The sequence below is a fragment of the Corvus kubaryi genome, unplaced genomic scaffold, assembly GCF_017639235.1.
Source record: "Corvus kubaryi isolate FWS band 111438036 unplaced genomic scaffold, C.kubaryi_AGA036_p1.0 split3-73, whole genome shotgun sequence".
NCBI lineage: Eukaryota > Metazoa > Chordata > Aves > Passeriformes > Corvidae > Corvus > Corvus kubaryi.
In genome coordinates this window covers 41867083-41880559 of record NW_024582091.1, presented here as the reverse complement: position 1 = coordinate 41880559, position 13477 = coordinate 41867083, and the positions used below count along the sequence as shown (strand labels likewise).

Sequence of the window (13477 nt, the reverse complement as noted above, 5' to 3'; positions counted from 1 at the left end):
AGCACCGTGTGGGAAGGAGCCACTCGCTGGGCACAAAGAGAGTCGGCTACGGCTTGCCCTGGAATGAGCAATGCAACGGGGATTGGACCACAGAGGTCATGAGAAGAAAGGATAGGGAAGAAAGAGCACACCAAGGGAAAGAGCTTTCTACTTCTACTGCAGTTAACTCCCCTAAATTTCTTCCCTCCTCCTGGTTCCCCAATTTCCAAAAATAACCTATACAAAGGCAAAAACTGCAGCAGCAGGGAGCCTTAAAAGAGCTGCAGTCAGAAAATACAAAAAGGTGGCAAGAGAATTTATCTAAAAGAAAAAAGCCTGAGAAAAAAAGACACATTCTTTTCAGAAAAGAACAGTGACATCTTTTAGTGTGAAGCCATTTCAGCAGGGATGTAGGTCAATAGCTGAAACCAGCACCTGTGGGGTCTCAGGTCCTGGGGGGCTGCTGTGGACAGCCATAGCAGCAAAGCAGCCAGGGGGGCCTGGGGGTTGTTTGGCCTCTCCCCAGCAGACTGGAGAAGGCGTGGGCTGGTCTTGGTCCCCCCTGCCCTCACATGCTGCAGCTCAGCAAATGGTTCCTCTTTAGGCAGCCACACATTTCATGTTTCTGGTATCAGAAGATGCTTGACATTTTCCCTTAAAAGTAAAGGCACCTTAATGTGGAAAACATCTCTTAATGACTAAGAGAGTCAACAGCAAATATTTGCACCCAAAGAATTCAGTTCCTCCCACATCAAAGCAACCTCCTAGAAAACGGATTATAAACAAATTAACGAACAACTAGTGCGCCTATCAAAAATAATTGTTTTGCTGATGGCAACGAATTAAAGACTCAGAGGGCCTGAAACAAACACTGAGGGTTAAATTTGATTCCTATTTGCTTGGACACCGAGGTGAGAGAAGGGAAAAAAACTCCTCCTGTTGTGTAGAAATGGCTGTCCTGTTCACATGGCGTCTGTGGGAAGGATGGTTTTCCTCTAAGAACTGAGAAGTAAATTCAGGTACAGGTTGAGAGATTTGGGGTTACACAAACATCAGCCATCATAATTTTCACATCAAACTGGCTTTGATTTCAGGTGTATTACAGCACTCCAAAGAAACATGAAATTTTTTTGTCTCTGCATTTCAGCTCTGATCAAAATAAGCAAGTATCAGCACATCTCTGCATCACTACAGTGAGATACAGGAATGTCTCTACTCACGCCACCAAAAGCAGCAAGACCACGCTCACTGTCAAAAGGTCTGTTCTCACCAACATCTCCTTCTTGTGCCTTTTCACCACTTGCTTTCTCTATAGTAGGAAAAATTATTAAGGTTTCCAGGTCTCTCCTGCCCCCATGCTTTTAACATGAAATACTACCACACACTGCAGAGTATCTCAGAGATGAGTGCCCGAAGAACCCTTCCTCTTCTTGTACAACAAACCCACTGTTCTGAATGCACATTTCTCCACCTCTGCAGACATTTGTTACCTTCTTGCATTTCAGTAATGACATTCCAAAAAGTCTGGGGAAAACTGGTAGCTGGCTCTGAGGAGGAATTCTAGACTGATGCCCCAAGATCAGCCATGGTGTTGCATGGCCACTGTGGCAGCAAGCCAGGGTGTAAGCCTCAGCCTGGCAGCAACATACACAAGGTGGTCGACAAGTCTTGGTGGGAAAAGGGCCACAGAGAACACACACTGGTACCACTGCCCACAAAACAAACTATTTCAGAGAAAGGATGTTTCTCACCTTGGTGGTTCTGGAGAAAAGTGTAAAAATATAAAGCAAATACAGTCTAAGTGTTTAGAAAAGAAGCAGCAGAAATGGCAGAAATTATTTGGAGGTTTGGAGCTTCAGATAGGGTTTTAATCTCATAATTTCTGATCTCTTTCTTCCCTTTTGTGCTTAAATAACCATTTTCAAATGACACAGATAGCGATGCCAATGACTTGTTCCACAACAACCTTCTTCAGCCTCCTATCATGATGGAACTCACCACAATCTGAGAAAACATCCCCTGGCAAGTGATGGCACTAAGTGGGCCAAGCCATGCCTCCTTCAGAGAAGCAGCAAAGCTGTTGAGAGAGCAGCATTTTTAGGAGTGAAGTTTAGGAGAGTGGGAAGAAGACAGCTTCACACAGCCTTAGCTGCTTTTCCCAGAAGAGCAGAGATTGAGAAGGAAAAACACCACAAGCCTCTCATCTTCTCTGGCTTGCCACAAAACAGGGGTGTATTTTTCAGCAGGATCCTGTGAGTCTGACACCAAACTTAGCTCAACTGACATGAAATGTTAATGTTTAGGAACAAGGTAGGTGGAGAGGAGGAGGAAAGAAGACATTCATTATTTGATGCAGAATTCATTCAAAAGCTTCTTTTTCACAGCCAGAACTGAAATTTCCATTCAGCTCTTTATTTCTGGTAGCCTAGATAGCTTGAACAACTGGAAGAGGGATCTAGAGGAAGCCCTTATCCCTGGTTTGCATGGCAACAGCCCTTCCTCAGATACCTTCAGAGAGAAGGAGGCACATTTTTATGACTGTCAGTCTTCAGATGCAGGATGAGCAATTTTCTTTGGGGATATTCCTACTGGCTTTAGGCTTCCAGACACAGTGCACAGAAAAGATTTGCCTCCAACCACCCATTCTGGTGCCTGCAGCAGCCTCCCAACATGGCCCTACTGCTCCTCACCAGCCTCCAAAACCTCCACATGAAGGTCACAAGTTCTTGATGCTACAAACTTAGCAACTACTATTTAAATAAAATAGGCTGCACGATGGTACGAAATTCATCCATGTATTTTATGTATTTTCTCCTCTTCATGTCAATCTGAATTCTCCTCCCTCCGGTGTCTTCTCCCACTTTGTGCACTTTAATTTTCTCGCTCTCTTTTTTGTTTGGTTTGGTTTTGTCTACATTACACCTGAAAACCAGGTTTTCCCTCACAGGCACCAGAGGAGCATCTCTTTGCTGCACTCTTCCCAGCCCCCTGTTTTTTCTCTGATCACCCTTCTGCCTTTGCTCTGTTTCCTCACTCTTCCCATCCTTGATTCCTCTCCTCCTTTTCTTCTTTCTTTGATGTTCCTCTTGGTGCTTTCTCTTCATCCTTCCTGGCAAGCTGACTGAGGTATTCCCCTGGGAAGGTGCTGACAAATAGCAGCTGGGCTGTTCGGAGGGTTATATCAGGCAGGGACACCTACAAGGGAATCCTTCACCTCTCTTGCTACATTGTTGGTTGGAGCGGTTCCTCCTCTTCATTAAGGGTTGCATACCCAGTTCCTTTGTCAAAACTCAGGAAAATGAAGGTGTGACACAATTTGGGAAGCATATGCTAGTATTTAGTGAGCTACTTCTGCTTCCTTGTTTTGGGGGGCTGTGCAGAAATCAGAAGCCACAACAACAACAGCGAAACTGGGAGAATGTCAAGTGCAGCATCAGCAAGGGACCTGGTCTTACCAGTGCTGCTCTGCCTAAGAAAGAGAACATTTAAAAATGACAGCTTCTTACTTTGCAGCTCTACTGCCTGGAGGGTGAAATCCAGCCCTTTGTGGAATGCCAAGACAGGATCATTTCAATGCTATTTATTCCCCTAGAAAAGATTTACCCACATTGCACTGGTCTCCTGAAGAGGGTGAAATTTCCTCCAAACAGAATCTCAAAGACAAGGTTCCCACTGCAATGGAAGCAAGGCTTGTTTTTAAGAAAAAATACATTCCTGCTGCTATTTAACAACAAACAAACAAAAACCCCAAACCAAAACAAATTAAAAAAAAAAAAAAAAGGAGAAAAAGGATACAGATTAAAAGAGAGATGAATTTTATTCCTCCTCTCCTCTTGCACAGCGTAACTGCAGTTCAAAGTTGGTGCACTGCTCTCTTGTTGCACAGCAACTTCCAACTGCAGAGCTGTAATTTTCCCCGTTAGACAGAGAAACCTTGCTGAAATCTATAGGGTAGATCCACTGGTATGTTCTGGCTGCTTTGCCTGTTTTAGCAATACAGAGCAGCTGTAAATCCAGTTTAACTTGCCACTTCTGTCAGCTTTACCATGCCAGATTAGCACTGCTGTTAGCCTCACAAATACCAACATCTGGAGGTTCTCCTACTGCACAGTCTGACTTTAAACCTTGCAAATCTGCAATTCACCCACCCATCAGCACAGCTGGCAGGATCAGCCTGAGGTAGTTCTTCACCCTGAGCAAAATATATTTATCACAATCCCCCATCCTACATTCTTGCAGTCAACCAAGCAGATCAAACAAAATTCCTGTAATGATCAGCTCTCAGTTATTCCCTGGCCGATTGCCCAGTTGTTCTGGAGGGTGACTCCTGACCCTCTGGGAGCAGGTGCCTTTCTAGTGCAGGTCTGTGAATCCAAGTCAGCTGGGAAAACAAAATACACTGTTTCCTTGTACTTTTATATTTCTTTGGATGTCAGGAAACAGAGCTTGTTTCCTGCTCCTCAGCCAGCGGAGGTAGGGGAAACTGGAAGTAGATGTAGAGAAAGGCAGAAAGAGGGCAGATCAAAAGGATCAAGGAAAATAATAATAATAAAAAAACCACCAAACAAACAAAAACCAACCAACCACCCACTGCTTCACTTTGCTCTGTAAAGCACTACATCTTGGAAACAATATGCCATTCCACCCCCATCCCAAGTCTTTCTCTCTACAGATATACCACTGTCTCAGGGATTAATATTATTTTCTGGCAACATTCAAGTGCTGCTGCACTTACAGTCTTATAAAAAACCCTCAGAAAAACAGCCTCTTTATTTACTTTTTGCCTGAGAAAAATGTATGTAAAAAAGAATCAGACAGAATTGATGGGGGGAGCAGGTGTATTCATGTCAGCTTTGATTTTCTAAGAACAAAGGCTTTACTTTATACATAAATAAGTCAACAGGAAAAATTTCGGTGCATTTTATTTTTGCCCAGCTCCGTCCCAACCCCTCACTCTGAATGCATTAATACATACACCTTCAGCACAGTCAGGCCTTCATGTTGCCATGGAACTGAAACCTTTGCAGTTTGGATGGCGACGTATGCCAGGAAGCATACTGTTCTTACACTTCCTATAACAGAAGCAGAATCACTGCATAGCATTAACTCCTTTAGTATTTACGGCATTCAGTGTCTTTCTTGCCTGCTCGTCTTCACACAGAGTTTGCTTTTTCTATCTTGCCACATGCAAATGAAACACACTTGACACAGCTATTCTCGTCTTCATGTACTCAATAGCTCACACACTGAGCACAGTACAGAAGGTCCACAGGACTATGGTCTTTCCCTCTTTAATAGGAGACTGCTTTCACGCATGCAGCAGCTGAGATGAGGCCTGCAGAAAGCATAGATGTATGAGATAGATGTGGATACAGAAAAGGATTATCTTTCAAGGTAGCATTTAAGCAGACTTTTGAAACCTAGTAAACATATTTATTGCTAATGCTCTTGACACTGCTGAATATTCTTTTGTACCCGTTTGTCCGGACAAACAAATTACACTGCAGTAGGTACCATATCTTTCGATACCTTTCTTTCATAACTTAGGCTGGCAGGATATCAGTGGTGAGCACAACTTTGGGCACTTCAGTTAAAAAAAAAAAAGTCAGTACAATTGTGTCATCCTAAAGATTCAGCCTACAGTGATTATCTTCAGCAGATCTGAGCCTTTTGCCAAAGCTTCTGAAAATGCCTGTACACGAATTGCAAATATAAAGATTTTTATATTCAAAGCAAAAGCAGAGTACAAAAATATCCAAGTTCTTTATAAAAAAAATTACCATAGTAAATAAACAAACAAACAAACAGCCATTCGTGTACGTAAACATAGGATCTGTACCTGCAGAAACAACTGAAAGCCAATCCATGTTGTGAAGCCAGCTTGAGGCTTTTTTTGTCCCAAGTTAAATATTTGCATAGTATTAAGCTTAAAATTAAAGCGTTTGCTGAAGAAACTTGCTGACTTGTGTGTATGGAAAAACAAGAGGGAATTTACTGTCCCTGCACACTGGGGCAGATTCTTGGGATGCCTTCTCCTTCCCATGAATTCCTGGACAGCAGAGAGACAGACAGACTACCGACCGGGGAATTCCCCTCTTGGTTTCCGGAGCATTTTGTGCACAGGCTGGACAGAGAGGCAATAACCCAGGTAGTGACTTTATGAAGGCAGCATTTGTTGCCTTGGTGCCTGCCCCTCGACCACCTGGTAACACTCCTTCCTTTTAGTGTTGTCCCCAGCTCAGAAAAGCCCCATTCACCCAGCACCTCTACCCGTGCAGGTCTGACTGGTCCCTGTGCCGCTCCCAGCCCCCCCATTCCTGGTGGCTGGGCCAGCAAGCTGCCTGCTGGCAGGCTCCGGCCACTCTCTGCCCCAGGGATGTGGGCTGGGGGCTGAGCACAGAGGGGCCTTCTGAGGCTGGGTTGGCCCCTGGTGCCCACTTGCCAAAATAAGACACAAAATCACTGCTGTCTCTGTGTCTCTGTTTGGGCCAGAGCAAGGCAGCTGATCCCCTGTCCCCAGGTGCTAGGGGATGCACACGAGCCCCTGTGAGTGCCTGTGCTTTCGGGTTCCCTCTTCTGCCCTCCACAGAGGGCAGAGCCATGCTGGCAGCATAAGCTCCCTCGCCTCCTTCCATCATCAGCAAGCATCTGACAGTCGCACGTCCCCATCGCAGCGTCCATTACCTCGAGTTTACGTAAGGCTCTCGCCACCAGTTTTCTAGTTACAGGAAAATGTATATTGTGCCGTGATGAAAGGCCAGTGCAATGTCAAGAGCAGTAAAAGGACTCCAGGGGCTGACTAGAGTCAAAAAGGAAAGGATTTATGATGGTTAATAAAGTTAAATCTGCCAGAGCCCTGCTTACTCTTTCCAACTGCAGGTAACCAGATCTTAAAAGGAAAAATTATTAAGGTGTTGTAAGTTATTACCATCCCCTCTGAAAGAAAACCTATGTTTTGCTGTGAAGCACCTGGCCAGGAGAGAGTCAGGCTCACTGTGGCACCTACGCTGACCCCAAGGAAGAGAAGAAAAGGAGACACATCACATGCAACCCTGTGCCTTGGGTTAGCAGCAAGGGCCTCAGTACCAACCATGTATGTCACCTGAACAATCCCCAGTGGGTCCACACGACACCTGTGACCCCAGCTGGCAGCTGGGACAGGGCTAGGCCTTCCACAGACCATGGAGCACCATGCTGCACCTCAGCGACAGGCATAGGCAGACAGGGAAGAAAAGCCTCCCCCTTCTGTTGGCACTGCACATCCACAAGGGAAAAGGACAAAGCAAAGAGGAAGCTCTTGCCTCTCCCAGTCTGGTGCCACATAGGCACCTTCTGCTGAAGAGTGCAATCTACCTGGATAACATAAGACTGCTCTGGAACTTGACTTACATGCTTTAAAATCTAATGTGCCTAAAAGTTAACACAATTTTATGAGACACTGGAACAGGTTTCCCAGAGCAGCTGTGGATGCCCCATCCCTGGAAGTGTTCCAGGCCAAGCTGGATGGTGCTCTGAGCAACCTGGTCTAATGGAAAGTGTTCCTACCCATGGCAGGGGTGTTGGAACTAGATGATCTTTAAAAGTCCTTTCCAACCCAAGCCATTCTATGATTCTAAGAAGTTAAGGATACATTGAAATAACAACACTGAGAGAAGGCAAAGCAAAGTAGACAGCCAAAGTTTAAAAAAACTATTGGAAATCTTCTGTCCATATCTAAATTACATGCACTTTATTGGATCTCAAGTTTTCATTTTTCTACTGCTTAATAATCACAAATATGTTATATATACCCTTTCTATTTTGTCATTCTTTCACTATATTACATCAAATTTAATTTCCTGTGGAAGTGTGCAATCTTTTCAGCTGTCACTGTCTCAGAAGCTTTTCCGTAATAAGCAGAGCCTCATCCTCTGGCAGGTTGATCTTTTATGAGCTGTGGTCCTGCAGATTAGTTTACTGAAATGTTTGCAATGCTATATGAGAACCAGCAAAAGAGGAGAACCAAAATAACACCCAAAATAAAAAATAAACATGAAAACCTTCACTTCTTTCTGACTCTTGTGTTCACCAGTCAAAGGAAATTTCACTTTGATTTGGGTAGATGGCAAACCCATGAAGGTTATTGCCGCATATCAGAGGCTTCATGAGATGGGAGACACAGCTTCCCTTGCCCTACAGCTCATTAGAAGTACAGCTGTGAGATGGCTGCTTGCTCTTTGTGCTGGGAACACTGAGATCTGCAAGTGGTCACCACTCTGACAGCTGCCTCTCCCCACCACCTGCCCTCGGCACTCCAAGAGGTCCCCTGCACTGGCAGAAAGCTACATTCCACCAGAAAAGTGAAACTGTCAACCAAGACGCATTCACGCTTTTCATGATGAGATACCTGTGATGGCAGGAAGACAGACTAGCTGGTCTGCTGGGTCCTTTCCAGACCTCTGCCCCTGCCGGACATGAAACTCATCTTCTTCAAACCAGCTTTCCATTACCAATGCTTACACACACACCAAAACAAATTATTAACAAAAACATGTACCAACAAATAATTCTGGATGTTTAAAAATTAATCAACTCAGAAGAAACATGAGCAGCAGAATGATTATTCCTGTATCCCTCCTGAAAAGGTGCTTAGATATGGACGACAGATGAGATATCTGAACAAATACAAACAGTCTGCAAAGGGTCATGTTAATGGTGTTTGGCCAGCAGAGATTACTGAGGGTGGTGGCTACAAAGGCATGCTGGAAGCCCTGCCAGCAGAAGCAGGTGCAATGCTCTCTCACTTCAGAAGCTCTGGGAGCTTCTCTTTGAATTTGTCCAGCCAGATGTGGAAACCTTTACCATCCAACACACAGGCTACCCAAGTTGTGAACTGCTCTCCCAAAAGACACTGCATTGATCAACAAAGCAAGAGCTTTCTCTTCCTGCTCTCTGTAAGACTTCTACCTTGCTTTCCCTCTCTCACTGCTGTAGCAGAAGATCATCCATATTTCTGACAAACATTGCCTTCAAAATTACATATAAAAATACAGTGCATTAAACCCAGATATATACTTTCAGAGAGAACAGTCATCTCTCCTTATCACTTATAACAAGCATTTCACTAATTGAGTTCTCTTCTGGTTATTTTGTCTATCCATCTCCTTGTAATTCTGTTTTACATTTGTATCTTTAATACTTAATCTCTAAGAAATGTCAAATGTTAAAAAAAAAAAAATCCAAGCAGGGAACATTACTTTAACAGAAGTCTCAGGTGTTACACGCAGCGCAATTCCACACCCATCAGCATGAAGAAACTTTTTTCTGCCAGCTTTGGTGGGAGTTGCATTGGGGCCATAAATCAGATGAAGATGTTCCATGCCAACAGCTACATGGTGTGCTATGAACTGCTTTAGAACCTAAAACAACAATGTAATCACTCTCATAAAACCATTTTGCCATAGTCTTACAGAACTTGAGTGTGCTAACAATTTCAAGCCGGAATTGTAAAAAAGAAAAACATGCCAGCTATCAGTGACCTTAGATTTTTTGCCTTATAGGCCAGAAATTGAATAGCCTCCCTTTACCAGATGTGGATCTCAGTCTCCATTTCCTTATACAGGGTGAGGAAAACAGGCTCAAATATGAATTTACTTCCTATTGAAATCTTGGCCAAAGATGGTGGGTGATGTAAAGATAAACATCAAGGGAATAACTGCCATCATCTGGCTGAGTTTGGTAAAATGGAGTTAATTTACACTTCTTTAGGGATTCACTGGTGTGTGAAATTAATCTAATTTAGACTGACCAGAAATTGAAAATGGAATGAAGAAAGCAAACAATTGAAGACCTTTCCTAAATGCAAAAAAAGTACTGCTGTAAGTGCAGCAATACAGTTAAAACACAGAACCCTTCACGCTACTGCTTACTACTCCCTCCTTCTTGAGGGAGAGAATAAACATCTGTATATCTACATATCATCACTGTACCAGTATAACCTCATCCAAAGGAAACATCAGTAGAATGCTTCTACCAATATCTGTGAACAAAAACCTGTTCAAGTTAAATCAGTTCACCATTCTGCATACAGAGCAGGCCTAGCAGATAAACATCTCCTGGAACAGCTCCATGTAACTGGTTGTACATGTGGCTTAACGTGTACTTCAATGACTTTTAGCACCTTCTTGTTATTGTTTCTGTGTTGTTCCAACAAGGAATGGTTAATGTAAGATGCAGACGTTCACATACCATGTACTTGTGAATAACTGGTTCCCAGAGATGTGGCAGTGATAACATTGTCATCGTAGGAGTCAAAGGAGCTCACTGTAGATCACATGTCAGGAGAGGGTCCCACCTGAAAATATAACAAATCCAGATACTAAGTTCATCATATTCAGAGGTTTACAGCAAGCTCTGCCAATATGTTTGTGCATTTCACACATTCATCCTGTGCATTAACAGGGTCTGAGCTCTTTCCAGGCTCACAGAAAACATTTTGCCATTCACAATGGCAAGCAAAACTTCCCTGCTGTAGCCAAACTGTTTTGGCCCACTGCTCCAGACCAGATTCCAGGCATACTATCAAAGCAATGAAAACTAGTTTTCAATGTTAAAGCAGGTGGTGTTACTGTCTGGTGGACAGATATAGAATTTCAGATTTCCTATTTGTCAGGTCCTTGAAAAGCATGCAGTTCTTTTCACCAGTGCACCAGTGCATTGGCAGTTTGGCTTTACCTTTCCTTTTCTTTTTCCCGTAACATTGTCAACTGATGGTTTGGAAGAAGACGCACCACTGGAGCTCTCTTGCAATCTATATTTTTGAGATCAAGGGATTGTAGGAAAGCATTTATTTCCTACTGGTGACTACAATTTCCTTATTTATAATAATTTGCCTTTTTAAAATTACCTGATGGGTGAGTCTGTTTTTAAATATTTTGGCAGGTAACCAATGCAGATATGGAAAATGAGCTTGTATTAGCAGCATTATCTGCATTGACAAGACACACTGCAGCAAACAAACTATCCAATTTTTTAATCAAGCCTCCCCAAACAGAAGCTGATCTTCCTTCTACTCTACAAGCTGCATCTTATCCTAGTGTAAGTGGTTTTCAAGAAGAAAATCAAATTTCAAAAGCAAAATTTTTCTCAACCCATTGAAGGCTTAAAAAGAATCTTCCTTCCCAGAGAAATCATTTGTGACATACCCCACACAGAAGGAGAAACATGGACAACTGCCTTCAACAGAAAAGTACAGTAAGACATGCAACACATTCTTTTTCTGCTTGCAGATTTATTTTGAGTCATTTAATTAATCTGTCCCCAGTCACTGCACCTAATCATTTGCCTTGCAAACTACCAGGACTTTTCAGGTGAATAATTAATTTAAACCTTTTTTTTTTTCCTTGATGTCTGTTAACAGTACTGCTAGAAAATGAAAACTCTCATGAATACTTTCATTTTGAAGTCCTAAATCACCATATGAATTTAAAAGAAAGACCACCAGATAGCTACATCATGAACAGAAATATACAGCATACATGGAACCAAGTGTCTATCATCTCTAGTGAATCAGTTCAAACCTAACTCAAGTTGCTAACTGTCACCAGCTACCATTGGCTTCTTGCTCTTCCGTATCCTGTAGGAAATCCGTTTGTAATTCTCCATTTGATTCTCTTTTGCTCATATTTCTTCACTGAGTCTTTATCCTCTTCCTTGGCCAGGTGCAGATTTTCAAGGCCACAAGTCATGCCTCATTTCAGAGCTTGCTGCCTATCTGCTCACAGTTGAGATGGAGGGATCTCAGAGACCATATAGAGAAAAGCCAAAACTGCTCAAAACAAACCACTTCTAGTGGATCCAGAGGCTCTGATGAGCAACAGGTAAGAACTGATGTAATTACTCATGACCCTGACAACTTTCAAGATCTTTTACAAAGATCTATCAGAGGCCTCCTAGTTCCTTACCTGTGGTGAGAAACAAACACCAAAGTCCCAAAACTACACTTAAAAATTTCAAGTCCTAGAAGAGCCTCTTCAAGGCAAAAGCAAAGTCTTTCTAGGTGAAGCAGAAGCATGGAAGCTGTTGAGAAATGAAATAGAAATGGAAATTATATGGGAGGTATTTAAGTACGTGGTTCTAGCAATTACGGAAATAGTTAGTGTTGACAGAAATCCATTGGGGACCCAGCACTTAAAATCTCAGTGGGAGAAAGACTGGGAACTAAACATACAAATCAATATAGTCTCTACAGAAAGAGAGACTAGTAAGAAAATAAATACAGTTCTTGTCCAAACTGTTTATTTTCTATAGCTAGACAGTGATAATCTCTAATGCTATCAATTAAAACCTTCATTTTCACAAGCAATGTTTTAAGGAAATGCAGTATTAGGCACAGTTAGAAAAATTAATGGAAGCTGAAGTTAAATTTTTGCTTCCAACTTAATTCCACATACGTGTGCCATCACCTCCTAAAGCTGAGTCTACAGGTCTTAGGACTACCCTAAAACTGCATTTATACATACTAAACTACAGATAAATTACCCTCTTGCCTCCAAGCACTCCTTTCTTACAAGGAAGTACAGCACTGAAGAAGCAAATATGTGATCTTTTGTATTAAAAATATTCATATCAATGCACACAGTGTGGTCACACCAACAGAGCTACAGAGGCCTAACAAGCACAGGTATTTAGAAAATCCCTATAAAACCATTGCTGTGCTCTAGGACTTACCAGGGGTTTAGCAATTCTTTCTCCACCTGCTCATTTAAATAATGAACAAGGACTTTAGAAATAGACAAAGCAGCTAAACCAAATGCTTACATTGGTTATATACAAGCATTGAACAGTTTACTAAACTCGGGTCAGGAGGTATCAATACTCAAAAACTCTCCAGATACATATAATAGGTTTTATTATGAATTTCATTAAAAACTACAGCTTCTAATTAAAAAAAATATATACCTCTTAATAGGCTTTCAGAAAAGTAGAGTTTAAAATTAAATTTAAAATGTAATTAATGATCTCAAAAAAGCTTTTCTGTCCTTTCCTCTCAATAAACTTAAGTCTCAAGTATTACTTTCCTGGCACCTGTTTTCTATTTTACAGCTTCAGCAGGATTTCAGTAAAAGTGAGAAAGTTGGTATTTAGTTCTCTCTGCCATCAGAAGCTGCATTACAGACACAACTGCTGTATGCTTTACTATGCAACACAAAAAATGGATGAATGAATGAAGTGACAGTAAAATATATCAGACTGACATCCACACAGACTGAAGCCCTCTTCTCCACGCAGAAGAGGCATGGTGCTTGACAATGACACTGGCTTTTCCCCAGACCATGTCTCCACATACACTGCAGCTGCACTCTGGGAGGAAAACAGGAGCAGTAGTTTCTCAGTAACTGGGAATTACACTGCTGATAGCGACTATTCAGTTCTGCCTTTGTAATGTCTGAACACAAACAGGTCAACAAGTGGGAGGGCAAGTGGGAAGAGAATGAGAGAAAGGAAATGCAGCTGCAAA

The 13477-nt window shown here is 42.3% G+C and overlaps 1 protein-coding gene across 2 annotated transcripts in view; it reads right to left on the bottom strand.

The window, feature by feature from the left end:
* Positions 1-10312, bottom strand: part of HIVEP2 (HIVEP zinc finger 2) — a 106119-nt gene extending 95807 nt beyond the window's left edge. For both annotated transcript variants that reach the window (XM_042017319.1, XM_042017323.1), the window contains exon 1: positions 10207-10312. The gene's annotated coding sequence lies outside the window, so the exon portion shown is untranslated. The remainder of the gene's footprint in view (positions 1-10206) is intronic.
* Positions 10313-13477: the final 3165 nt, after the last annotated feature.